The sequence below is a fragment of the Melanostigma gelatinosum genome (genome assembly GCF_949748355.1).
Source record: "Melanostigma gelatinosum genome assembly, chromosome: 16".
Taxonomy (NCBI): Eukaryota; Metazoa; Chordata; class Actinopteri; order Perciformes; family Zoarcidae; genus Melanostigma; species Melanostigma gelatinosum.
In genome coordinates this window covers 5,885,377-5,911,737 of record NC_136649.1, presented here as the reverse complement: position 1 = coordinate 5,911,737, position 26,361 = coordinate 5,885,377, and the positions used below count along the sequence as shown (strand labels likewise).

Below are 26,361 nucleotides of genomic sequence, written 5' to 3'. Positions count from 1 at the left end.
GTTGTATCTCTGTTACTTGCTAGTCTGAATAAACAAGGCACAGTCTTCAAATAATGTTGACTCACAAAATGCCTTTGAGAGAGTGTTGCACTATTTTTTTACTTTTTACATCTAATCAATGCAAGTGCTTTCATGTAACACACAGGTTACCACCACACAGAGCCAGATCCACGACTAAAGGACACTAAACAGGCTGAGGAGCACTCCTAAAGGGAGTATACACAGACACCCCTCCACACACACACACGCACATAGAGATAGTGGTAATTGTGCTCTTGTTCTCGCTTGTGTATGTATTAAATGAAAGCGCGTTGTCTTGACCTAGTACACTAATTTCAGATACTAGGGGAAACACATGCTGCTGTAATTGCTTCACTTATTTGTGTGCGTATATGTGTGTACATGGTCGTGTTTTTTTCCGGCAGCTACACACACAGGTACAGAGATGTATGCTGTTTACGAATATTGTTTTCATTGTTGTATTTGAGGATGTGTTTGTGTAAGAATACACTACTATGCGACGCAAAGTCTAATCTAAGAATCCACTTAGTCTGGAAATGCATGCTTGAAAAGTGTCAATTAATTCAAATTACGCATTTAAATTAATCACATGCATAATGCAGAATAAAAATGCTTCGAATAAATTGTATAGTTGATAAAGATGTTTTTAATAAAGTTAAAATTAAATTAAACTTAAACAACAGTAAAAGTATGATAACGTAGCAGTATATTAATCTATTTTCCAAAAATCTGCAGAAAGAAAATTACTTCACTGTAATAATTCATCACTCAATTTTTCAATAGCTGTTCACCTCAACAGTCTTTTAGCACCTTTTGATTTGACTATAGTGGACAGCACACACACACACACACACACACACACACACACACACGCACACACACGTACACACACTTACAATGAAAATAACAGCTCTCCATGCCTCAGCTTTTGTGTGCACCTTTCTCTCTCTATGCTTCACACACACACACACACACACACACACACACACATTGCTGTGCTGTTTTACTGCTGAATCTTAAGACCCTGAACACCCCCAAAAAGAAACATCCAGCCCTCGCTCCCTCTCTCTGTTCGCTCGACCCATTGATTCACGAGTAAAAGCTGAGAGAAGATCCTCCCTCCATCCTCCGTCTTTCAGTTGAACTTCTAGTCTGCATACAGAAGTCAATGAGGGGGGGGGGGGGGTCAGTCGATGTTCATTTCTGCTAAACAATTAAGAGCAGAGGGGTGTGTGTCTGTGTGTGTGCGCGTGTGTCTGTCAGAGGAAGAGTGACAGTGTGTTTTTGCACTGAAAAGCCATTCCTCTCCAGCCGCAGTGAAAGGAGCGTGGTTTTTTGTTGAGGGGAACTGTGTCTGTGTGTGCGTGTGTGTGTGTGTGTGTGTGTGTGTGTGTGTGTGTGTGTGTGTGTGTGTGTGTGTGTGTGTGTGTGTGTGTGCGTGTGTGTGTGTGTGCGTGCGCCCTCCTGGGGGAAGGGAGTCCAACGCAGATGGCAAATAAAGTATGCAGCCCGAGGCGAGAGCACATTATGCTAATTCTAATGTCAGCTGTACTTTAATATACGACTCTATTTAATCACCCCATTATTTCCTATTTCCATATGAAAAAAGAGAGAGAGGGAGCACGAGAGAGGGAGAGCGAGAGAGAGGGCGAGACAGCCAAGATTTTACAAAATGGGATGAATACCAAATTGAGACTTTTGCATGTCCAGTCCCTGTACCCAACGGAAAACACCAAAAAAATGCAAGCAGAGCGAATTAGGCCGATACCCACCAATTATCAAAATTCAAAAGAGAGCATTTAAATTCAATAACCACCTAAAAGACACTGACCCTGACACGCTCCACAACATAGCCCTGATCTTCAGTGAGACTAGAGGGCTTCCCCCTCAGACAGCTGCTTCTAGGACTCCCCCATTAGACTCAACCAAATGATATGACAAATAGAGAACCACAAGACACAGTGGAACCAGTCAACCAACATCCAGAGCAAACTGGAATGGTGTTTGACCGTTCAAATTTCACACCCACTGCACACAACATGAGGTGAAAACCACCACGCTGCACTTTTTAACTCTACCTGCCGACTGTACCGAGTATCATCAGACATTTACTTCCCACAGCAAGAAGACCAACTTCCACACACCTGCTGGGTGAAACAGCGATGTGCAGACACAGCAGCAAGACTCAGCCGATGAGAAAGAAAGACTGTCCAATGGAATAACAGAATCATGAAGACTGTCAATCGTCTGTCGTTACATACAGCTGACCATCTGCCCCGTGCTGATCTCTATACAGACACACATACTGTACAGACAACACCTTTAAATCAGCTACATTTCTTTAAGAAGATGTTGTCGTGTTTGAATTGAAACTGAATTGAACTGACGGAGAGAGAGAGAGAGAGCGAGAAAGAGAGAGAGATAATGCTATTACGTTATGAGAAGCAATCACTGTAAGATATATGATAAATAATATGAATTAATATTTCAAAACATTTAGAAAAGTATATATTATACAGTTTATGTGAAATAAAATCAGTTGTAACTTCTGTTGAGAAGATATTAAAACGTTACTAACAAGTCAGAATAATACCTTGATTCATATACTTCTGTATCTTGTAGCCTTACAAAAATGTTGATTCGATGTTTTGGTAAAAACAGACCAATAGGTGTTTTCTGTAGCAGTATAGGGAAATTGTATCTTGCGATCTGCTGCTGAGGGATTACAAGGAATCTAATATCCAGTCCAGAGCCTGTGGCTTCAGGGATTAGTAACTAAGCATTTGTAAGCAGCTGTGAGCATTTATTTGACATATAGGCAATAAAAATCAGTTTACTCATGCTAATTTATGCACCCACTATATAGTCCGCTCACTCTTTCCTCGCATGTCATTTAATGGAAATATTTGAAATACTTTTAATGTTTATATATTGATATAAATTGTAGAAATCCATTATAAAAGTCAGGACATTTTACACACACACACACACATGCTCACACAGCCAACGTCCCACGAATCAAACTCATCTCAACTTTCAAATCATGGATCACATCAGGAAAATAAAATAAATTCGTTTTTCTAATAATAATAAAATCATTTTAAAATCACCTGTAAGACATTCAGGTGCTGACAGAATGAAGTGACTTAACATTAGTCAGTCACTGGGAGGAGCCTTCTGCCTGCCGTTTTTTCTCTCACACACACACACACACACACACACAATGTGTGCTATTGTGGGTAATTCAAGTAGAATTAAATTTTTTGCACATTTCTTGACAAGGGTTGATCATTTAATGGACACACACGCACACACACATATTTTGACAGCTCAAATGGTGTCTCTGCTGAGAAGGAAACGCGTGCGTCACTGTGTGCAGGAATCTGTCATTGTGATTACTACTGAAGCATTCTGATGTGTGTGTGTGTGTGTGTGTGTTGTATGCATACATTCATTTCTAGATGTGTTTTCTATCCAAGACTCTTCATATTATAGTGTGTGTGTGTGCGTGTGTGTGTGTGTGTGTCCTCCAGGAGCAGCCCTTTGGAGGAGAAATATCCAAACAGAAACAATATGCAGTGACAAATACACCGCCTTGCATCCTTCTATCCATCCCTCTGTCCTTCGGTGGCGCTTGCTTCTAGGTATTCTATCCCCGGCTCTGTTTCACACAGTATAAAACTCTCATTACCTACTGAATCCAGTTTTCACTGTGATTTAATTTGCTATAATTACTGCGGCCGCGGCTCATAAAAAAGAGAAGAGAGGGAACGGCTAGAAATCAGTGCGAAGGTCAACTGGCAGTTAGCGGCGTTCATTTTCATCTCAGTGTATTCATCTGGGGCGGCTAATGGCCTGAACCCCCCCCCCCCCACTCCTCAATAAATATTGCTGGAATTACAGGTTAAATAGCTAAATTAAATCACAGCTATTACAGATGAGGGAGGGAGGAAGAGAGAGGATTAGAGAGGGAGTCAAATCTGTGCAATTACTGAGGAGGCGCAGATCGCTGTAAAGTGTGCGATTAATGTAGCGAGTGTCAGAGGAGCGCCGCCAGATTATTGTGTCAACTCATCACATACATCTCTGTGGCCGGCGGCTGAGGGGAAGACAAACACTGAAGTGGACCGTGGAACGCCAGAGTTAAACGCACTCATCTCTAACATCGAACTCCACTTAAATGGATGATTTTACATTGAATTTACAGTTTCACTCTTCTTTTTTATCCTCTTGGTGCTCTCCCCTTGTGATAGTTTACTTTAAGGTTTATTGTTTTTTAACTGAATTTCATCACGCGGAAAGAACTCCAAACCTTCCAAACTTTCACTCACTGAACTTTACTACATTTAAGTGCAGTGAGAAACTTGGACCGAACTTAAGGGTTGAGTGTTCTTATCAAGTACACATGTGTATGACGAAATAAACTTCACTCAGGGTTCCTGAATTGCTTTTTTTCCTGGGAACCTTGAGTTAAAAATATTTGATCATAGGTTTGACAAAATGATTTATTCTTTAAACATAGAGGCAATCCTGGCTCAGGTGGAGGGATGTATCTGTGGCTTGAACGAACTGAAATTAAGGAATTGTAAAATATGCAAATGTAAAAGGTGCAAAACGTTTTCTTCGAAGACTCTGGCCCGGTTCACACCTGGCGTTAACATGCATCCTGTGTGATCCGATCACAAGCGGACAGCTCTGATTACAGGTGTGACACCCAAGATACACTGAGGACACGTGGAGGTGGAATCGCAGAGCGCATTCAAAAGTGGTCTACGTCACATTCTTTTAGCAGTGTGTACGCAAATGTGTCCTTGAAGAACCTCCGTCTTAACTGACAACAGTGTGAGTGTGTGTGTGTGTGTGTGTGTGTGTGTGTGTGTGTGTGTGTGTGTGTGTGTGTGTGTGTGTGTGTGTGTGTGTGTGTGTGTGTGTGTGTGTGTGTGTGTGTGCGGGTCTGTGTGTGTGTGTGTGCGTGTGTGTGTGTGTGTGCGTGTGTGTGTGTGTGTGTGTGTGTGTGTGTGTGTGTGTGTGTGTGTGTGTGTGTGTGTGTGTGTGTAGGTGTGTGCATAGGTGTCATGCTGCCGGAGCTGTCTGTAGATGGCTAACCGCCAACTGTCATTTGCTCATCACAAGTCAGACGATGAAAGGATTCAAAACACAAACAGGTTGAAAACAACAATGCATTATGAATTGCTTCTATTGTATGTGTTCTGAGTTCCATAGCATTTCTGTAGGAATTCAATTAGCCGAGCTATACGTTACAGCAGTGGTTCTCAACTGGTCTGGCTGCGGGACCCACCATCACCCCTTAATGACAAGGTCAATGACAACCCACGACCCAAATTATATATATATATATAAATTATTTAAAAAAAAATAATATACATATAAAAATCATATATATATGTATATATATACAGATATATATAAATACATATACAAATCTCATATATATATATATATATACCGGTATATATAAAATTGTTATATATATATACCGGTATATATAATTTGGGTATATCTATATTCAAGAAGTCTGGTCGTAGTAACGTCTCTGTGTAGTCAACAACTGCCAAATCAAATAAAGAAAGTACACATCAATTATATTTTAACAATTATTCTTCTAATTTTTCAAATTTAACTGGATGGATAATAAACAATACATAGAAATACATGAATAAATGTTCTTCTCATTTCAAGTAAAATAACGGCTGGATTAAAAAAGAAATTACGTAACACAATTCATTTTAGCAAAATTATTTTCACTGAATTGCCCTGCAGCTTTAAATTCAGTTCATTCAGAGTGAAGTGAATAAGCCATAATATTATATTTTTCTCATCTTCTAAAAAGAGAAATTAGTGTTGGAAGAATTCACTTACATGAGTCTGTCCAGTCAGAGTCTAATGACTCTGGTCTCTCTGGACATTTCTCTCTTTTGGAGATCGTCCTATGATTTGACTTTCACAGCCCACACCTCAATAGTCCTGCTCTGCTCTCTGTATCCTCGTCTCTCCCCGTGTGTCACGGTGTGTGAACATCTCACTCAAATCAGGAAACTTGTCAGAATACCCATATTTGATTGGCTGAGCTGCATCACGTGATGTGATTCATAACGCATTGGTCGGTATTTTTCCTGCACCGCTGAACAAGTGCCGTAAATGCTGGAATAATTCCGCTGCATAAAAAATGCCCTTCAAAATAAAATCACTTGATGAGATTTTTTTTTGTCAGGCAAAGGCCCGCGACCCACTGAAAACAGGTCCGCGACCCACCTTTTGACCCACCAGTTGAGAATCACTGCGTTACAGTCTCTGTTAACACACCCTTTAGAGCAGGGGTCTCAAACTCCCGGCCCGCGGGCCGAATCCGGCCCGCCACGTCATTGTATGTGGCCCGCGAATCCGCCAGCAAAAAAAAAATATATTTTTTTTTTTTAAAGTTAGACTTGATTATAAAAATATCCCCATAGTCAAAATTACGAGCTAGAAAGTCAAAATGATGAGATACTTAAACACACAGTCATAGAAGCAGCTCTTTGGCTGGTTACTGTACATTTGACATGGAAATGTATTGTGAGTACATTGAAGACTACTTTAAACTGTGAATGCAGAGAGTTATTTAACAATATGTTACGAGGAGTTACATTTACAACCGGCCCTTTGTGGGCGACCATGATGCTGAAAATGAGTTTGAGAGCCCTGCTTTAGAGCCACATATAGAACTGATCATCAGAACAGTTCCTCTATAGTTTGACAGGTAACCAAGAGACTATAATGTTTGTGTTTCCTATAGTAAGGTGATTAAAATTCCATGACCACAGTTCTGATGCTGATTGATCTAGCCTTCCATTTCTCTCTCTCTCTCTCTCTCTCTCTCTCTCTCTTCCATCCAGTCTGGGTTTCATCATTTCATCCCACTGGTGAGTGTAGTACTCTCCTCCTCTGTCCCTTCACCTTGATCTCTCAGTCAAGGAGGCTTACTAACACCGAGCGGTACAGTAGCCCCCGCTCCCTCCGTCCAATCAAAAGTGGATTAGAGATCTGAGCTGGTTTGCATACAGGAAGTGGAGCAGCAGAGCAGGTCTTGATGTAAGTGGAGCAATGTCAGCGCCGAGGCATTTACATACAGAACAAAGCTGACATGAGCCAAGGGTACAGAGTGGCTGTGTGTGAGTGAGTGTTCCTCTCTTGGCCTTTCGTCACGCTTGTAAAAACTTTCCTGACATGTTCTCTTTTTTTGCATTATTAAGCTAGCAGTGCCATTAACATATGAATGATCTGGAGGTGACCCCACCCCCACCCAGGCACGCGCACACACACACACACACACCTCATCTTGCATGGCTAATATCTTGTTTATCATCATAGCACGGCAACAAATACATGCAAATCAGATGTGTGTGTGTGTGTGTATGTGTTTCCATCTCTGCACACACGTGTATACTCCATATATCCATACTATGGCAAGAAGTAGAATTTTTAGTTTTTGCTTGAGGAGAGTTAAAAAGTGTTTTGTCTCTGCATGTTTCTCCTCCTAATGAGATAATTTTAAAAAGCAGAGTTCATTTGGCGCCAAGTTCCCAGTGTTCTTTAAGCCGTCTGTTAGTTTTAAATGAAGTGGTGAGAGAGCGGGGGTTTTACGTCATCCAACAGGCTTTTTAAAAAGCTTTAATAGCTTGCGACTAAAATCACTACAGGACCACACAGCAGTAGCTTTAATTAAATTGCCCCAACTGTACGGAAATGAGAATCTCAAGCCAGTATCGGCTTTATCTGCGGCGTCTGACTCACTGATTCAATACAGCTACTTCACAGCTCCCGAAGCTTTGGTCGGCCAGACTAAAAACTCCTTCTGGGGAAACTGAGTCATCTCTGAGCTCAGCTCGCCACAGATGCTGTTGGCTTAAGACCAAGAGGCAAACCCCATACTCTTGCTGCTGTACAGGCTGTTACTGTCAGCCGACATGCCATGAGCTGGGTTCCCATCCAAGGTTTCTTTCCTTTTTCTTTTTGTGAATTATCATGTGCCTAAAGTGAAAAGCTGAGTGGAAAATTCAATATTTGGCTTTGAGTAGGTATAGGTTTTTGAAATAAGGAATCTGGGAGAATGAAAAGTTCTGTATACTTCTTTACACAAAAGATGAAAAGTGTTGTTGATGTTTTTTTATGAAAAAAATCTCCCTGAATAGACGGCCAAAGTGAACCTGGAACTACATTCACATTTACATTTGTAGCAACGCACATTCCAGCATAATCTGTGACATAACCATGTCAAGTCCAATTTACATGTCACGGTAGTTTTTCCAACCTGGGAAATAGCAGTCACTAACCTATTGTACTTAAACCACTTCACACATGTAGGAGTAGGCTTCAGTTCAGAGCTCTGCAGCACACCTTGAATTTATTTCCGTCGGCGCAGCTGATGGACACCCTCTCAACTCACAATCTAATTTTAGCGGCGCCGCAAAAGTTTTCACGATAATTACGTGACAGTTGAGTAGAAACCAAGCAAGTGTCGGTATACAGCAGGGCCGGTTAGTCTCACCAGGACTAAACTCAGGTAGAAAGGTTAACGGGTACCATCTAAAGAATTAACATGAGCTGCATTTATTTTTATTCCCACTCTGCACCTGTCTGTCCTTTACTCTTTCTCTTTAAGAGTCAACCTTCCTTCATCCCAACACAAGCTGAACTTCAGCATTACCACATCCTCTCTGCATGTTACCCAGCCAACGAAGGATTATCATTGTGCAAGGTGTGTGTATACAAGCACCGACAGTCAAAGCAAGACAAGGAAGACGAGAGGGGGGGGGGTTGCCTTCTTATATCACAATTGTACATAAATATATATATGTATTCATATTTTAAAGGACGGCATAGCTGACCATAGCCAAATTAGAATCCGTTCAGCATATCAGGAGGAAGAATAGGAACTCCGTCTCACACGACATGACAAGAAACAAGTCGTCCTCAGAGCTGTAGTCGAAATGAGGCGCTGAGATGCAATCCAAAGCAAACTGCTGCAGTGAGTAGTCTGCCCTGTTCACAAATTAGAGGGATTAACAGAAGAGAGTGCCAGAGCATACCAGCTAATCCCACACACTGGCCCGCACCACTGCACCTGGGGAGTGTGTGTGTGTGTAGAACTGTGTGCAGACTACATGTATGTGAGAGGTGTGGTGGCAGAAAAGGGCTCTGTAGGGGCATCATCCTCCCCCAAACACCTTACTGGTGCCAGTGGTCCCCCTAATCCTAGACACACACACAATGCAGGATGCACCTGGTACATGTCCCTGCATGAGCTGATGATTAGACAGGGAAGCCGAGGTGTGAGGGGCCAACATTAGCCTGCAGTTAGAGGGGCCTTGGATTGTAGCCTAACAACATCAACATCTACATGCTTCCACCAGCTCAGATTATGGAAAACAACAAAGTGTGTTATCATAATTATGCAGACGACACACAAATCTACATAACTATGTCACCAGGGGACTATAATCCCATACAAGGGCTGGGTAACTGCATTGAACAAATCAACAACTGGATGTGCCAGAATTTTCTTCAATTAAACAAAGATAAAACAGAAGTAATTGTTTTTGGTACCAATGACGAACATTTGAAAATCACCGCTCAGCTTCAGTCACTGATGTTAAAACCCACAAACCAAGCCAGAAATCTAGGTGTAGTTATGGATTCAGACCTCAACCTGAACAGCCATATCAAGACAATTACAAAATCAGCCTCCTATCACCTGAAGAATATATCAAGGATTAGAGGACTTATGTCTCAACAGGATTTGGAAAAACTTGTCCACGCATTTATCTTCAGCAGACTGGACTACTGTAACGGTGTGTTTACAGGTCTCTGTAAAAAGTCCGTCAGAAAGCTGCAGCTGATTCAGAACGCTGCAGCTCGAGTCCTCACTAAGACCAGGAGGGTGGACCACATTACTCCAGTTCTGAGGTCTTTGCACTGGCTTCCTGTCCAACAAAGAATTGACCTTAAAATCCTGCTGTTGGTTTACAAAGCACTGAATGGTTTAGGGCCAAAATACATCTCTGATCTGCTGCTACCTTATGAACCATCCCGACCCCTCAGGTCGTCTGGGACCGGTCTACTTTCTGTTCCCAGAGTCAGAACTAAACATGGAGAAGCAGCGTTCAGTTTTTCTGCTCCACATATCTGGAACAAAGTCCCAGAAAGCTGCAGGTCTGCTGAGACCCTCAGCTCATTTAAATCAAGATTGAAGACTTTTCTGTTTGCTGCTGCCTTTAATTGAACCACGTTCAATTCATATATTCATCAATTTCCTGCATTTCTGCATTTTACTACTGCATTTTATTTCTTACACTGTTCTTAATTGCTGTTAAATCGCCTTTTCTTTTGCCTTATGTTTTGATGCTTTTAATGGTTTTAAAAGGACTGCACAATATATCGACATTTCCTCCGGGACCGAGTTTGTGCAAGGCGTACACTATAAAACGCAGATCGGCAGAGATCTTTTCCAGACGTGGTTTGTGTGCGAGTAATTGCAGAATTGCGGCAGTGTATGGTTGATTGCGTGCAGCGTAATGTCTCAGGGAGACCGATTATTGTTTCAATGTATGTTTTAAATCCTTTACTTTTGCCTTTATGCTTTTAATGCTTTCATGTGAAGCACTTTGAATTACCTTGTTGTTGAAATGTGCTATGCAAATAAACTTGCCTTGCCTTGCCTGTTGTGGTTCAAATGTAGAGCTTACAAAGTGTAACCATGTCAGATATGTTCCAGGTCTGGTAGAAAGGCCAGAGGAGCGGAGGCGTTTACAGCAGCCAAGGAATGCCCGTAGGTTTGGAGTGAGATGCTCAGCTATCACATACAGGTGTAAAACTGGACAAATCTGACAAAGTCAGGATAAAGTTGAATGGCATTTCTTTTTAACATCCAAAACTAACGTGTTTTACAATCATAATGCTCTACAAGATCGTGGCAATATATGTTTTGGTTGGGAACAGACCATGGAAGTCTGTGACAGGATGCAAACTCGTCACAAGACGCATAATCGTCCATTATGATGAAATGATAAAATAGTGGGCTAGATGGGCGAAGAACAAAATGTCCTTTTATTTTAGTTTGTATCCACGGTTTGTTCTTGTTGTGTTCGTACACATTGTTTTCTGGGATTCGCCCATTTTGTCTTCTCTAAGGTAAGAGAACATTGTACGAGTAGTCAACAGTACTCTCACCAAGAAAAGTAGGAACATATTGTGTTCACAGACAAACAACGCATGAATACCGTAGATGAAGGAGCATTCTGCGTTATTTAAACAGCAGAATGTGTAATATGATCAATCCATGACTGGGCGCAGTGATTCAGATCTTCAGTGTTTACAGCAAGGAGACCCCCTCAGACACACAGTGTTTTCTTTTTGTCTGTTGAGGTTTATTCATTGACATGTTGTCAGGTGAAGAGCTGGCTTGGTCTCTGTAGCAACAATAGAGAAACTCTGCCATGAGCCTGATTCGAACGGGACAGCGCTCCAACATATTTTTGGATCCTTCTCTCTCTCTCTCTCTCTCTCTCTCTCTCTCTCTCTCTCTCTCTCTCTCTCGCTCTCTTTCTTTCTCTCTCCTCGATGTCTCCCTGTCGCCTGTCCGATCCAAATCCTCTCCCTCCTTCCCGCCACTTGTACAAAGCTTGTCCAAATTGCACACTGCCGAGTGGGAGTTTCCTGGAACACACCACACACACACACATGCATGCCAGAGCCCCATCCCAGACTATGATGTAGCAGTGCCCCTCCTGTCTCAACAAGACATATTACAGCGCTGCCTGACACCAGCGTCAAGAAGGAAAAATGTCTCTCTTTCTCTTCCTCTCTCTCTCCGCTGTTGCTTTACTTCTCGTTGCACCGGTGAACAGGACAGAGTGTGATCCCAGGTTTATGATTTTAACATGATGCCCTCTGATCAGCTTCACCTTTTCAACTTTCAGAGCCAAGCAGAGATCTTTTCTTGTGCATGTAACCTTTAGCGGCTATTTAAATACCGTCCTCCGTATAAAAGGACAGAATAAAAGGAGACACGTTGGAGTTGACTAACTTCACCTGTGCAGACAGAAAGAAACGGTTTGCTGAGGTGGAAAAGGAGGTGAAGCAGGGAGGGGAGAGGGGATGCAAATGAAGGCGTGTAGCCTGGGGTCTGAGTGTTATGGTCAGACTCCACTTTTGTTTATACAGAAATGGCAGCGAAAAGTAGGAGCGGGGAGGGAGAGGGGGGGGGGGGGCAGGTCGAGGAGGAGAGCAGATCCAGACCAGATGGAGGTTAGAGGAGGGCATGGATGGAGGGATGAGGGGACAGGTCTGTGCTGGAGGCCCTTATATGGCCTGGATGACTGGAGAGCTATGAAAAGGCAGCAGAGACAGAGAGAGTGTATACCTGCATGCAAGGGACATGCTTACGTCACCTTAAGTAAGTGCAACACCTTTCTAAAATCACATAACGGTGCATAATACTGCTGGATCATACTCATTTGTCAATAATATTATCGGGAAATTCAAGTTTATTACAACTTGGGTTTTATTGCCTGTAGTAACATTGTACAGGAAACATGTGTGCGCACAGCTATGGCAAGTCCAGGAGGTCAAAGTCAGACAGTTTGGGAAAATGTTTTACCATTTGTCTTCATTTCTATGTTTGGCTAAGCTGGATGTTTAATGTAAACCCATCTCCTCATCTGACTTGTGTTTGGCACTGATGACAATTAAGTACAATCATAACTATCCAACATTCTCGCTGGTGGTCATATAGAGAAATCGGTCTTTGAGTTTCAGAAACAGTCAAAAGTTCCTCATAGTAACTTGAAGGTAAAGTATGTGTACTTGTGTTTGTATTCGTGCTCATTGCCACAGTTATGATCGCTGACTGGAGATCCTTCTTTTATATTTGCCATGTATACGAACAGTACAGTGCTGGCACGTTCCTGTAAGATGAGTCAGGCGTTTTCACACACGGCGTGAGAGGGAACAGTGGTCCTGGAGGACACACACACACACACACGCACACACACACACTATAATATGAACATTAACACTGGTTGATGTTCGGTAGCTTGTTGATGATAGTGTTTGGTAGCAGAGACATGCGTCTATCACAATAACCTACATTACTAAAATCAACTGTAGCCAAACCACATCCATATTTTGTCAGGTTTCTATTTTTGTATTGTTCTACCGTGATATACGTATTTGAATTTGTGTAAAGTTTATTTTTGTATTGCTGCTGTTAATTCTCAAGCATGATTGGTGGATGGAATATTCTGGACGAAGTATGAAAGCCTCAACTTTTTTTTTTTCTTCGAAGAGAGGGAAGGAAAGGAGCTCCTTGGTGCTCTCATTGTCTCGACACTAACTGGAAACAGGCCTGCTCCCATAACCACTCCAATCTGTTTTCATTTGCTGAGCCTCATACCATCACACACACACACACACACACACACACACACACACACACACACACACACACACACACACACACACACAGTCTGAAGCATAGTCTAGTGAGGCTGTTCCATCTCTTAAAGGGGCAATGCACTGGTTTTATTTGTTCCCTTGTCACAAAGTCAGTATACCAGTAAGTAAGTCAGACAAAAAAATACATATTACAGTACACTGTAACACACGCCACATCCCGCGGCTGTAACACACGGCAACATGCAGCCACTTCCTGCAACATGCTACTATGTGCAGCCACAATCTGTCATGCTGCAACATGAGGCGTCATGGGCCAATCCTGCAGCGCGTGCGAAGATAAATCAGAGCGCGCTGCAGCTTCCTATGACATGATGTGTCACAAACTTTGAAAAATAAGGTGGCAAATGTGAGGGCCGCCAAAGGAAGGAGTAAAGTGATGGACAAAGAGGACATGGAAGAAGTGGAGAAAGCTCTTTGTCATATGAGGACATGACTGGAAGGAGAGCCTACGATAGAGCCTCAGCCAAACACAACAAAGATGTGAGCAGAGAGCGGGGGGAGAGAGATGATCAGTGAGCGTGGGTAAAGAATGCTTTCATATTCAACTCGTGAAAATAAATCAACAAGTATTTAAGCTTGACGGGTCTGTCTCTCACTGGGTCTATTTGAGGTGTGTGTTTGTATTTGGGTGTGAACGAGACAGAAGACAAAAAAATAGCAGCTTTCTCAGCCAATTGCAGTGGGTAGAAGGTCTAAATATGCTTTCTTTCTGTCTCTTTGCAGAATGAATTTGCCACAAACACACACAAACAGTTTTGTGGCTCGTGCCTGTGTTGGTCGAAGCTGAGATCCCATCCTGCTCCACTGCTCATGAGACTCAAGTACGGACCATTTCGGTTAAGGCACCCACTGCTGGATTTGCTCCATGTCTGTGCGTACGAGTGCTTCTGTAGTCAAGTTCGCATCGAGCTATACCCTGGATGCACTGATCTGATTTCCCTTGCTAGCGAGCCTCCTCGGCACAGCCAGGCAGACGGCGGTGCCGTGCCGGCAGCCGTGATGGGAGGCCCGTCGAGGGCCGAGGTCTGCTGGCGGCCGGTCACACTTTATCCACTGACCAATCGCAGCTGGGCAGAGGAAGAAAACATGGCAGATCCTGTGGTTGTTGTGAACGCCTTCATGGGTGGCCGCGTACTATTGGAGTGTACTTAAGCATCTTGATGACATAATAATGTGCTGTGGGGCAAGGGGATAGAAAAGAATGGAGAACCCTCTGGTGATTAAGCAGCCTTAGTCAGGGAGAGAGAAAACACTGTGCCCGCCAACCTGCAATTTCCTCCCAGGTATCCGCTTTTTATCTGCAAGCCTTCAAGTGGCGCCAAAGGAGCAGTTAAGGGATCCTGCGGTTGGCCGGCAGTGTTGTTAAATGGGCCAAAAATGCAGCTGTGTGTCATGCAGAAGCTGAAAGACACTTTGACATCGCATGTGAAGAGGTTCTCTGTAACCCTAGACTCAGTGTAACACATGAAGCGAAAAGGTTATGAGCATCTTTTATTTTGAAACTCTCGCTCCATGTTTCCTACAGCATGCAGGAGAGGGAGGATCTGCCTGTTTCTAATCAAAGCGGTTGTTGGCCCTCAGCCAGCATTGTTTACCCCCAACCTCGCTGCGAATGGCAAATTACCCCAACGACGGGCAATTGTAGCCGAACCAACAGGTAGAAAAGACCGTTCCCACATGGCAAGGCCCCCCGATCCATAGACACATGCACTAACCACCAAAACAACAAAGCACGTATCATTTAAATGCATTTTTTACTTTCCTGGGAAACAGGACACAGGTTGCTTTCTCAGGAGAAAAACTACGCATGTTATTGATTTATTTACAGATGAAAAAAAAGAGAGACAGCAGCAGCCGGGCTCCTCTCCACCGGCCCTCTTTTTGTTATCTGTGATGTTGCCCAGACAAATCAATAGAACAACTGTAGCTAGCGAGCTTTGTTTATCTTTTCCTCTAAGTGAATAATTCAGGGGTGTCAGCGGGGGTGAGGCAAAGCTTTGATACAAACGAAAGGGTTTGGTGTTCATGGGGGAAATCTAACCCCCGCCTTATCCCGCTCCTCTTCCCTTCTCCATGCTGCCAGCAGCTCAAAGTCTGCTTCTGGGTGACAACAGAGAGACCCCTGCTCTGGTTTTACTGCACTGCCACCAGGAATGTTCCTCACACCAAATAAATAGATGAATATGATGGCTGAAGACGGCGACATCTGCTAAATATTGGGTCGAGGGAAAAGCCAGTAAAAGCCGGTCGGGTTGCAGCAGTGGAGGGGGTGGTGCTAAATGGTTTTAAGAGGTGCTTGAGGGCTTTACGCAGTGCTGTAGGATGCTACAAGGGGCAGGGAAGGCTTCTACTGTGTGCTAGGACTTTGTTTCGAGGATGCTATGCTAAGGGGAATGCTTGAAACACAAGTGTCCCGACATGTCGAAGGGTAAAAGTGTTTAGTAGCTGCACCAAATGACCACAAGAAAAACCAGCTGTCATTGAGTGAAGTGAGAAGCACACAAAGTGAAGGAAGTAGCTGTGTGGAGAATCAGTCAGTGTTGCCCCACAACTGCAACATGGGAAAGGTGGTTTAAATGGGGTGTAGGGTGGTGCTGCGTCCTATGGGGGTTTAAAGCTGAAGAAAGCGTCTTGAAGGAGTTTTTAAGTGTTTTTAAGTGGATGAGAGCTACAGCGGCCAGACGACGTAATACCAAAACCATCTGCTGTTCCCGTGACATGACACAAGCAGGAAGGGTTTAAATTGCTGTTGTGTCATGAGCTTTGATTGTGAGCCGTCCCTCCTCGTGTGCAGCCCGAGTTCTGCTCGTATGTGAAACTGGGGAGACTTAAACCCCACTAAACAAGGGGATCAACATGTATTTGTCAGGCTATGCCACCCTCGGCTGCAAGCACAAATATACACACACACGCATGCACGACAAGGAAGCAAACATTTCCAGCGAAGTCGCTAAACCTCAGTGTCCCACCTTCGCCACGGACACACAAAAGCCCTCAGTCCCTTGTAATTGAGGTGTAAATCCTTTCCTAACATCCTTCCATCCCTCACTCTTCACCAAACATGGATTGCGCCATCACAGAGCCCCTAATCCTTCCCAGTTTAACCAAGTGAGAAATTAGCTTTTGTTAAGTGGTGATTTGGCCGGTGCTAAACACCAACAGCCCATTGTAGAGGAGAGGGGCAGTAATGAGTCCCCCCCCCAACGCAGCGAAACACTGTGGTAATCCCATCCTGACCGCGCGGCCGGGCTGGAGCCGCTGCCGCCTCAGCGACAATATTGTCAATTGTTATTTTTAGTCAAGAGTCTGACTGTTTTGACCAAAGAGGTTTTAAAGTATCAACATGACCGTATGTCGTAGCTTTTTCGGAGGTGGGGGGTGTGTGTGTGTGTGTGTGTGTGTGTGTGTGTGTGTGTGTGTGTGTGTGTGTGTGTGTGTGTGTGTGTGTGTGTGTGTGTGTGTGTGTGTGTGTGTGTGTGTGTGTGTTTTGCAGCGCCCCGACGTTACAAAATCAAACCTTGTACGTAGCCTTGAAGTGAAAGCCACCAGTGTCTGGCTGATAGACGACAGAAGGAACGGCCACGGATTTAGAACCTTAAAGACGGCGAGCAGGGCGAGCAGGCCGCTCCGGCAGGAGGAGAGGAGACAAAGAGCATCGTCGTCTCTGAGACTCAGCAGGGAGAACTCCGCCTCAGTAAATACCTGCGACTTGGTCCCAGTCCAAGCACAACTCGGGAGTTAATTCAGAGTCTACAATGACACGGTGTTAGGCGGGAAGACAGGAGATATTTCAAGGTGATCAAAAACAAAAAAGGCAAAAGAGCTGCTGGAGAGAGACTTGGCGATGAGCAGGGCGCCAAACATTTTTTATAGCCAATTTCAGGCCAGATGACTGTCAAGTTTATTCCCCCGCTGTGGTGGGAAGATACCACAGTTCTACTGAGCATGGAGTCAGACACAGAGAGCGTGATGGAACACCCTGATTCATACAGGACACCGTGTGTGGCCAAGTTCATATTTGCACAAATACAGTTCTGTTCTTAGAAATAAAAAGTTTCTTTTCATTTTTTTGGATCTCCATCTTTGGTGCTAAATGTTTGTTACTGCACCACATTTTCCTCTGACATTGGATGTGCTGTATCTTGTTTTATTGATTCCATTCTAAGCTTTGATATAGGTCGACTTGTGTTGCACGTATCAGAGATGAAAAGCTGTAAAACATGCATTTGTTTCCATGTAAATATTGTGAGTTATTTCTTGACTGCAGATGGGATGTTTCTAGATATGCCAGAATGTGACACCCACTTTCACTCTGTTACTAAATTAGTGTTGGAAAAGGCAAGTCTGAGGTTCAGCGGGTAAATGTGTCGGGTTACTGAAAGAACTGATCATACGGAGCTCTGCCTTGATTGAACACAACGCTGAATGTGCCTCGAAAGACATTTTCACAAATGAGACTTCTTTACAAACACATACACATTTACAGACATTTCCCCTTCACAAATTGCAATGTAAACACACGCACACACACACACACACACACACACAGACGCCCATTTGGCTGAAACATAAAGGAACACTCACGTTACAGATTTGCTTCGGGAGAAGTTGCAGCGTAAACACACAAACATTAAAGGTGTGTATAGACACAAAACCCTGACACATGAATCCCCCCTCCCCCTCCGACTCACAGACACACACACACACACACACACACACACACACACACACACAAGGAACTGGAAGCAGCAGGCACAGTGTTGCTGTAAACCGCACACTCTCACATACACACACTGCAGCCTACATAGCGGACAATGGCATTGCGATCGAGTGCGGGGAGCAGCCTTTCCTGGAGGGCTCGCGTGCTGAAATATCACCAGCAGTGAGTCTGTGTGAGTGCAGAGGGAAGTGTAGCTTTGCATCCAGCCATTGTCACCTCCACAAAGCCTCCCAATCAGCCTCCTCCCGCCTTTCTCCTCTCTCTATTCACTTTCACGTACTACCTGCCTGACAACACCTTCTAGCTCAGGGACACAATTGGAAACAAACTACACCGAGCTCTTTATCGCCTGATCTGATCTCTCAGTCACAGAAGCCAACACGCCGTATGAAAGTCTCTCCGTTCGCCAGAGGGATTATTCACCAAAGATCCCATAGTTTACTCACAGATCACACGTCCCTCGGAGCGATCACCACGGCTCTGATGACACCTGAAGTGAATGTTGTTGAAATGTCAGTTTTTCTATTCGACTGATTTTACAAATTGTGGCTGAACTTTATTTGTTAAATGAGAAACGTTACTGAATTAATTATTTTCTGTCGTCGTAAATAGAAGGTCTGCAGATCACAGTTCCTGATCCTCCATAGAAACCAAAGTGACACGGCAATGAAAACAACAGCAAGTGAAATCTGAGCTTCTGTAACGTGAATAAATGCCCAAACTCTGGAGAGACCACAAAGGTTTAGAAAGAGGTCTGTTCAACTTGATCGGCCCTGTGGGGAATTTAAATGAGCCAGTCCTTGAGGGGGAAAGCTATAAATAACTGGAAAGCTTCTAAAAATCAACCTTCGCTCACTTAGATGCCATTTTCATCAAAGGAAAGCTGATTTTCCAAAGCTATTAAAAAAAGAAAGCAGCAAAGTAAACGTCATTACTCAGTAGCTGCTAAACCAAGTGGTTCTCAAAGTAGGGTCCAGGGACCTCTGAGGGTTACACATCTGAGGTGACTCTATTTAGGGGGGTGTTTTATCAAAAGTGCTGCTGTATTACATCACAACGCTAACACACACACACACACACACACACACACACGCAAACATTAGCAACAGCAAAAAGACGGCACCTCAAAGAAGAAAACATATTCTTATTCGAACCAAAATTAATTCATTAAAAGCACAGTTTGAGAAGCTGAGTGCAAAATAAAGTCTCTCCTGTTTGAAATAAAGAACTGAGAGTAAACAAAGGAGTCACAGATGGCTGGCAGCCAGCCTCTGTGACTCTCTGTCGACGTGTGTGTGTTTACTGAAAGGCCTCTCATTTCACTCTCCAATTACAGGAGATTTTGTAAAAGTTATGGACCCCCCCAACACACACACACACACACACCAACACCACCCGTCTTCATCATCTATGCCCCGTCTTCATCCTCCTTCACACACACACACACACACACACACAGAGCCTCCTCCACCAATCTCATTCCTGACGCCAGGACATCAATTTTCGCAAGTCGCTGAAAATTACCATGCATGAATGCAAAAAAGGCTGATCAGGAGTAATTAACACGGCTTCATATGCAAATTTTATTAATGCAGAACTACAAAGTCATTATGCAAATTAGGGTTTCATCGAGCCTCTTGACAAATACTCCCAGCTCCAGCCATCGAGCAGCCGGGATGGATGACAAGTCTGCTCCTTCGGTTTAGACTGGAGGGATGCCTGTTTGTTTTAGTCTAGTTAGCGGATTAGCACTGGTTAGCGCTGGTGGCTAGCCGTGTTCACGTGTGTGCGTGCATACGTACTAGTCCGTGTGTGTAAACTGTGTGATTAGGGAAGTGGCTAATGGCTGCGCGGCAGAGTAATGAACCTGAGATCCAGGGTATGGAGGGATGGAGGGGGGGGTAAGATGATATGAATATGCATGATGCTCACTGGCTTTGATGATTAAAGACAATTTTAATATTTAAATGAGCGCATGCAAAGTGATTAACGTGGCAGAGAGAGGCGACGAGGCGAAAATCGCAAAAAGGGATTTTGAAAATGCTAAGAAGCACATGAGATGCCGACATGCTCAATTAATGGTAAAAACTCTCTCCCTCTCCCGTCTCTGCATGTCTCGCTACCCCGCTCTGCCTGTGTCTTTTCAAGCCTTCGTAGCTCAGCTGGTTTGCTGTAAGTGCCTGGTTTGCAGCCAGGATGCTGGATTTAGAGAGGAAAGGTGGAAGAAGGGAATGGAGAGAGGAGAGGAGGGAGAAAAGGATGAGCACAATCTCCCCATTCAAAGACACACAGAGCAAGTCTGATTCTACAAGAGGAGGAGGAGGAGTTGTGACGAAAAATAAACCTTCCAGTAGCTTCAAATGTCTCTGTTCTACCTGTCTGTCTTACATGACTTGTTAGATGGCTAGCTGGCAACGGTCAGTAAATACCATAGACATATAAAAGAGAACTCGATACAACGGCAGAGCTCATTCCTCTGAAAGTTTCAAGGCGCATGCAGCAAAATGAGTTGGACTTTGCAGTGTAGAATGTAGATGAAAATAGCCCAAAAAGCAAGCGCACTAACGGGACAACAAACACACCTGGCGTTCTGGCCACTCGTGCCAATACAATACCTGTACCGACGCCAAAACAACACCCTTTAAAATAAATATACAAAAGCTTTTTACCTGATTTAACAGAAGCAGCCGTACAAGAAAGTTATCTGAATAAAACTCCTAAAGATAAGTCACTGATCAAAGAATAAGGTAACAAGGTGAGATAGTTAGATAGTAGTTCCAGACCCAGTGCTCCAGACACATTTCAGTGAGTCACATGTTGTTATTTGATACAGAAGACGTAGCACGAGGGTGCGGCAGCAGCTCTGGAGTACTGAGAAGGTAAGTTTAAAGGAACACGATGTAAGAGAAAGGAATGTAACAAGTAATGACATGGAGTGTGCTCTGGAGCAATAAGTCAAATCATCTAATTACTTCTCCACCAAGTAAGTCATAAATTACATTTTTCAAGTGACTGTTCCAAGACTAAAACAGCAAGCGTAGTTTTCTCACTGCTCGATGTGTGTGTGTGTGTGTGTGTGTGTGTGTGTGTGTGTGTGTGTGTGTGTGTGTGTGTGTGTGTGTGTGTGTGTGTGTGTGTGTGTGTGTGTGTGTGTGTGTGTGTGTGTGTGTGAGCGTCCACATCCTTTCAGGCCGATTAAAAATGCATCATACTGTGTGTGAACACAGACGTACACAAACACACAAACTGAATCTAGCCAAAAGCGCACAGGATACAGAGGGCGAGCGAGGTAGAGACAGACAGGGAGAGAGAGAGAGCAGCGATACAAACCAAAGTAATTACCACTTCAAAAAGGCCGGCGCTCCATCCGAGAGGCCTCCCAGCTTTATTGAAACAACGCAAAAAAACATGAGCAGCGGGCACCGTAATGCCTCTAAAGTACAGGCTGTTATATCAGACACACACACACTCACACACACTCACACACACTCACACACTCACATAGACACTGTGCCGGAGCTCTTTGTTAAGTCTTTGTGCAGTTTCATTTGGAAGATAAATAAGCATATGCTAAATATTTTCGGGACACGCCACTGTGCTCAGACATTATTTATTGAAGATGTGTGTGTGTGTGTGTGTGTGTCCAAAGTGCATAATGTTCACATAAGATTCAAACATGCTCTCTTGCTTTTTATTTCATTGTGTGTGTGTGTGTGTTTTCTTTCTTACTCTGCGTATTGCACATCCTGTTTGAAATTATGCAAATTAATTCGTGTCTTTTTCCATCCAACAATCAACTTTAAGCTGTGTGTGAGTGTGTGTGTGTGTGTGTGTGTGTGTGTGTGTTCCTCTCCACTCCACCTAGACTTGGTTAAATGTCTGAATTAAACCCCAGTTGACAGGGCTTTAGCGGCTGCAGCGCACCGTGTCAGGTGGTGTTAGACACTCCTCGCTGATATGTGTGCGCTACGTGGATCTATGCGTGTGCCTGAAAGTAAAAATTATATTTTTACTTCTCTTTTCTCTAATTCAAACTGTCAGGGTCCCACCTCTGTGGACTTGTATCGAGCCTGACGGACAGTCACCTGGGAGTCTGGAGGGTGTGTGATCAGAGGGTTGTCCCCTCATGTCCCCTCATGTCCCCAGACCCAGAGACAGGAGGAGCAAAGGGGAACTGAACCCTGCTACCAGTAGACAACTGTGGTCTAAACTCTGTCATTTTACAGATAAAATGTTTAAATGTCTTATCATTCAACAGCTTCTGTTCCATGTGTGGTTTATTTAAGACCACTTGTTTGCTTTCGTGTATTTGGATTCATATTTGAGCATGAACTCAAATCAGAATGCATGGATGCTTTGTGTTTTTGGCTCAGAACAGAAGAACTGGTTTTGTGTTGAGGTAATGACAGCATGTCAGGCTAACCAGTGATTGGCCCCAGTGCACAACATGCACACTACACACACACACAGACAGACACACACACACCATCTTACTGTCACACCATCAAATAGAGATTGATATCAACAAACATATCACTCAGCAATCCTCACTGCATATGTATATGACACAGATACCAAAGACTATCATAACTATGTATTTAATTGAACAGTTAAATATATATATTTTATTCAGTTTGTTTAGGTTATGTAGAAAATGTCACTTTGTTATCGCTCATGATCATTTTACAAAAAAAGAAAAGAAAAGAAAAAGGAGGAGAGGAGGAGATGGGAGGAGGAGAGGATGGGAGGAGAGGAGGAGAGGAGGAGAGGAGGAGAAGAGGGTGAAATCAGCAGCTGGATGGAGGTCCAGGTCGAGGAGTGGAGGCTGTCTGCGTGCTCTTTTCCAGCAGACATTAGTGAGATGAAAGCTGCCTGAAGGCAGTGTGTGTGTTTGTGTCGAGGATGGTTCTGTCAGACGTTCTCCATGTTATGTTCCCTCCCGTGGTGACATACAGACACACAGTGGCCCACTGTAAACCTGCATGGCTAGCATTGACGTCCAGAAAACGGGATTACAAGTGAAGAGAATGCTGACTGATAAAAGAATAAAAATAAAAACAATACAACATGTACTTGTGTAGAATACGACAGCTTAACCCCTGACATCCTTTTGGTAAATGACATCGTTTGATCTCTCTCTCTGAAGGTTTAGTGACACCGTATCAGGGACAAACACTGATCTTCATCATTCACAGTATTTCAGTTCACAACATTTAATCACGTATAGGTGCTTTCACAGTGACTCTCAGAAACAAAATGGACTCTTCCTTAAACCGTCTCATGTGTGAATATGTGTATTCCCCTTCACGAGGAATAAAAGGAAGTGAAAAAGCTTGAGAATAGAGGAGTGAGAGCTCCTGGGAGCCAGTTACGAAGCGCCGTCACCAGTTGTGTTCTGAACTGATATTCCAACTCCCTCAACACTTTTCCCCTCCCTCCCTCCCTCCCTCCCTCCCTCCCTCTCTCCCTCCCTCCCTCTCTCTCCCTCCATCTCTCTATCTTCCTGCTCTCTCTATCTCCCCCCCCCCCTTGCAATGAAAGGCGTAGAAATCTATTGAAAGAAAAGCTCGGTCTGACTAACAAAGAAGAAAATTCCACCTGCCATATTTCCATCCCCTGTTGATTATGAGCAGGGCTGAGCGTGTTCTCACCAAATTAAACTCCGGCTCCATTAATGAACTCGTCTGTCCTCACCTTGTGTTAATAAGGTGCTAGTTGGCCATATTTCATGTGGAAATTGTGAAACACCGAGGGTAATTTTCAGCCATAAAATGTTATTGCAGCAATATAGTTTACAGTTGCTGCAGTGCACGTCCAATTGAGCCGCTAATATGTTTTGGCTTTTAATGTGAAAATGATTGCGCGTTCTATGAAGAGGAAATATTGTGCAATTACAATTTCAAACCTTCTATCGCTGCACATGTGGAGTTGATTTCATACGACGACTACAGTTAAATATCATGGCAAACATTTAAACACGGGGGGAACATACTCACGCACGTCAATTTGAATAATGCCGACCTAATAACGTGACCAATGCCAATCGATGAATGCTTGAGTGCAGCTCTGCAGACACTCTGGGATGGTGTTGGAGCTCTTTGCGTCCTCCCACTGCTCAGATTGTTAAGCATGGAAGGTAAAGCCAGAGCGCGCTTATAGACCTAAGCGGCGTGCTTTCAGAGGCTCAGGTGGCCGTGCTGTGTTCGGCAGCGCTTTGCGGCTGCTGTAGCAGAGTTGTAACAGCCTGGTGAAATATTGATGAAGTTCAGGCCCGAACACAGTGTTTTACAGCGCAAGCCAAACCGCAGACTGACACATTCAGAGGAGCTCTGTCCTGCTCCAACGCACTCGATGGGGAAACAGAGTCAGGAGTGTTACCTGCGACTGCATTTCCTCACATGCTCTTGAGTCGTGTTTTTTTGTCTAAATGTTCGGCAGATTTCATGCAAACTTTTGAAATGGTGTCGCAAAAAGAGCAAACCAGGATAAATGGAAACTGGACTGTACTTGTTTCTCTCTTTTCTAGTCCTACGACCACTCGAAGCGCTTTAACACTACATGTCAACATTCACACACGGATAGCAGGGGCTACCATGCAGGGTGCCACCTGCCCATCAGCACTAACGCACACATTCACACTCCAATTTGGCAATTTGGGGTTAAATGACTTGAGTGTCTTGCCCAAGGACACATCGACATGGACTAGCAGAGCCGGGTATCAAACCACCGATCTTCTGCTTGAAGGACGGCCCTGCTCTACCACTGAGCCCCATCTGTGATAGAGCGGTGCTGTCCCTAGAATGGACATGAATGGCTTCCAGACGTACAGCACAAACACTTCCAGCAGACGATCGGTCTTCAGGGCACTGGTCAGTGTTGGTTGAGCGGAAGATATGCCATGCATACATTTGTGTATTTAAGAATACAAATTAACAAATGTATTCATGTCCAAATGAAATTTTGGATATTTTAGAACATTGAAAGCAATTATACAGCGTATTTTGAATATTTTCTTAAAGCAATTCTTATCACATAATTCAACACCTAAGTTCTTTATCATCAACGTGTTCATTCCTCTTCATATCAAAAGAATAAATAATCATTTTACTTTTTTTATTATTGTTTCTACGCCAAATCTCCACATTCACAAAAATACTCATGACCAATCAATGCTATTATTAGTCGTAATCAGGTAGTTGCAGATGAAAATGTATTTACTTTATTTAGTTTATAGAGGAAATACTCCTCTTGAGCCATCTGGGATCAGTATACGTGTTGCTTTTACGTTAAGAGGGTTCACATAGAACACGGGGAAGAAGTACAACACCAACATAAGTCGTCCTGTGTTTGTTTGTTTCACAACATAACGTTTGTGTTTTAAGTTAACTTGGCAGCACAGATTTGATGTCACCTTTAAGTTATGAACGGTCTAAGATCTCCATTGTCATATCTAAACAGCCCTACTGACTTGCAATACGCCGCGTAGTTTTTAACTGCAACACATGTCAAACTAGAGTAATGCTCTCCTTCAATGTGCTTCCATCTTTGACGAGTTGACTGCTGAGTCATCTTAGCTCCTGCTGTGAGCTGCAGGGTTGTGGTTCTACAAGCAGTGACCCTACGAAGGCAGGCCAGCTGAGAGGAGTTCTAACGTCAGAGACTGGAATACTCTGCTCTTCACCTCTGGCTTTCTTTCAGCGTCTTGACTGCTTTGAGAGATAACTGCTCCCCCCCCCCAGCTGCTCTCCTGCTAAACTGCTTCTTTACCTCTCTGAATGGGGGAGGAACTGGCCTCCTTTTAATCCCTCTTTCTGTGTTTTTTTTTTCCTCCTTTGCTTATTTGAATTTTAATGAGCTTTTCACCTTTTTAAGCAGATGGATTAGGCTGGATTCCTCCATGGAAGTCGGGGTGAGTCTCTCTGTCACGTTTTTCACAAATTGTTTCAACTAGCCGAGTCCTTGAGTGGGTTTAGGGCGTTGAGTGGGAAATGTCCCTGTCTCTCCCCTCTTTCTGCTCACTCTCTCACTCTGTTGTCCTCTCCCTTTAATGAAATGAACTCTCTCTCTCCCTCTCTCTCTCTCTCTCTCTCCCTCTCTCTCTCTCTCCC

General features: G+C 43.7%; 1 protein-coding gene across 1 annotated transcript in view; it reads right to left on the bottom strand.

Moving 5' to 3' along the window:
* The window catches only part of bcl11ba (BCL11 transcription factor B a), a gene marked incomplete at its 5' end in the record, with an annotated part of 41,620 nt that overhangs the window by 5,296 nt on the left and 9,963 nt on the right, over positions 1-26,361 (bottom strand). The gene's annotated exons all lie outside the window — the stretch shown is intronic.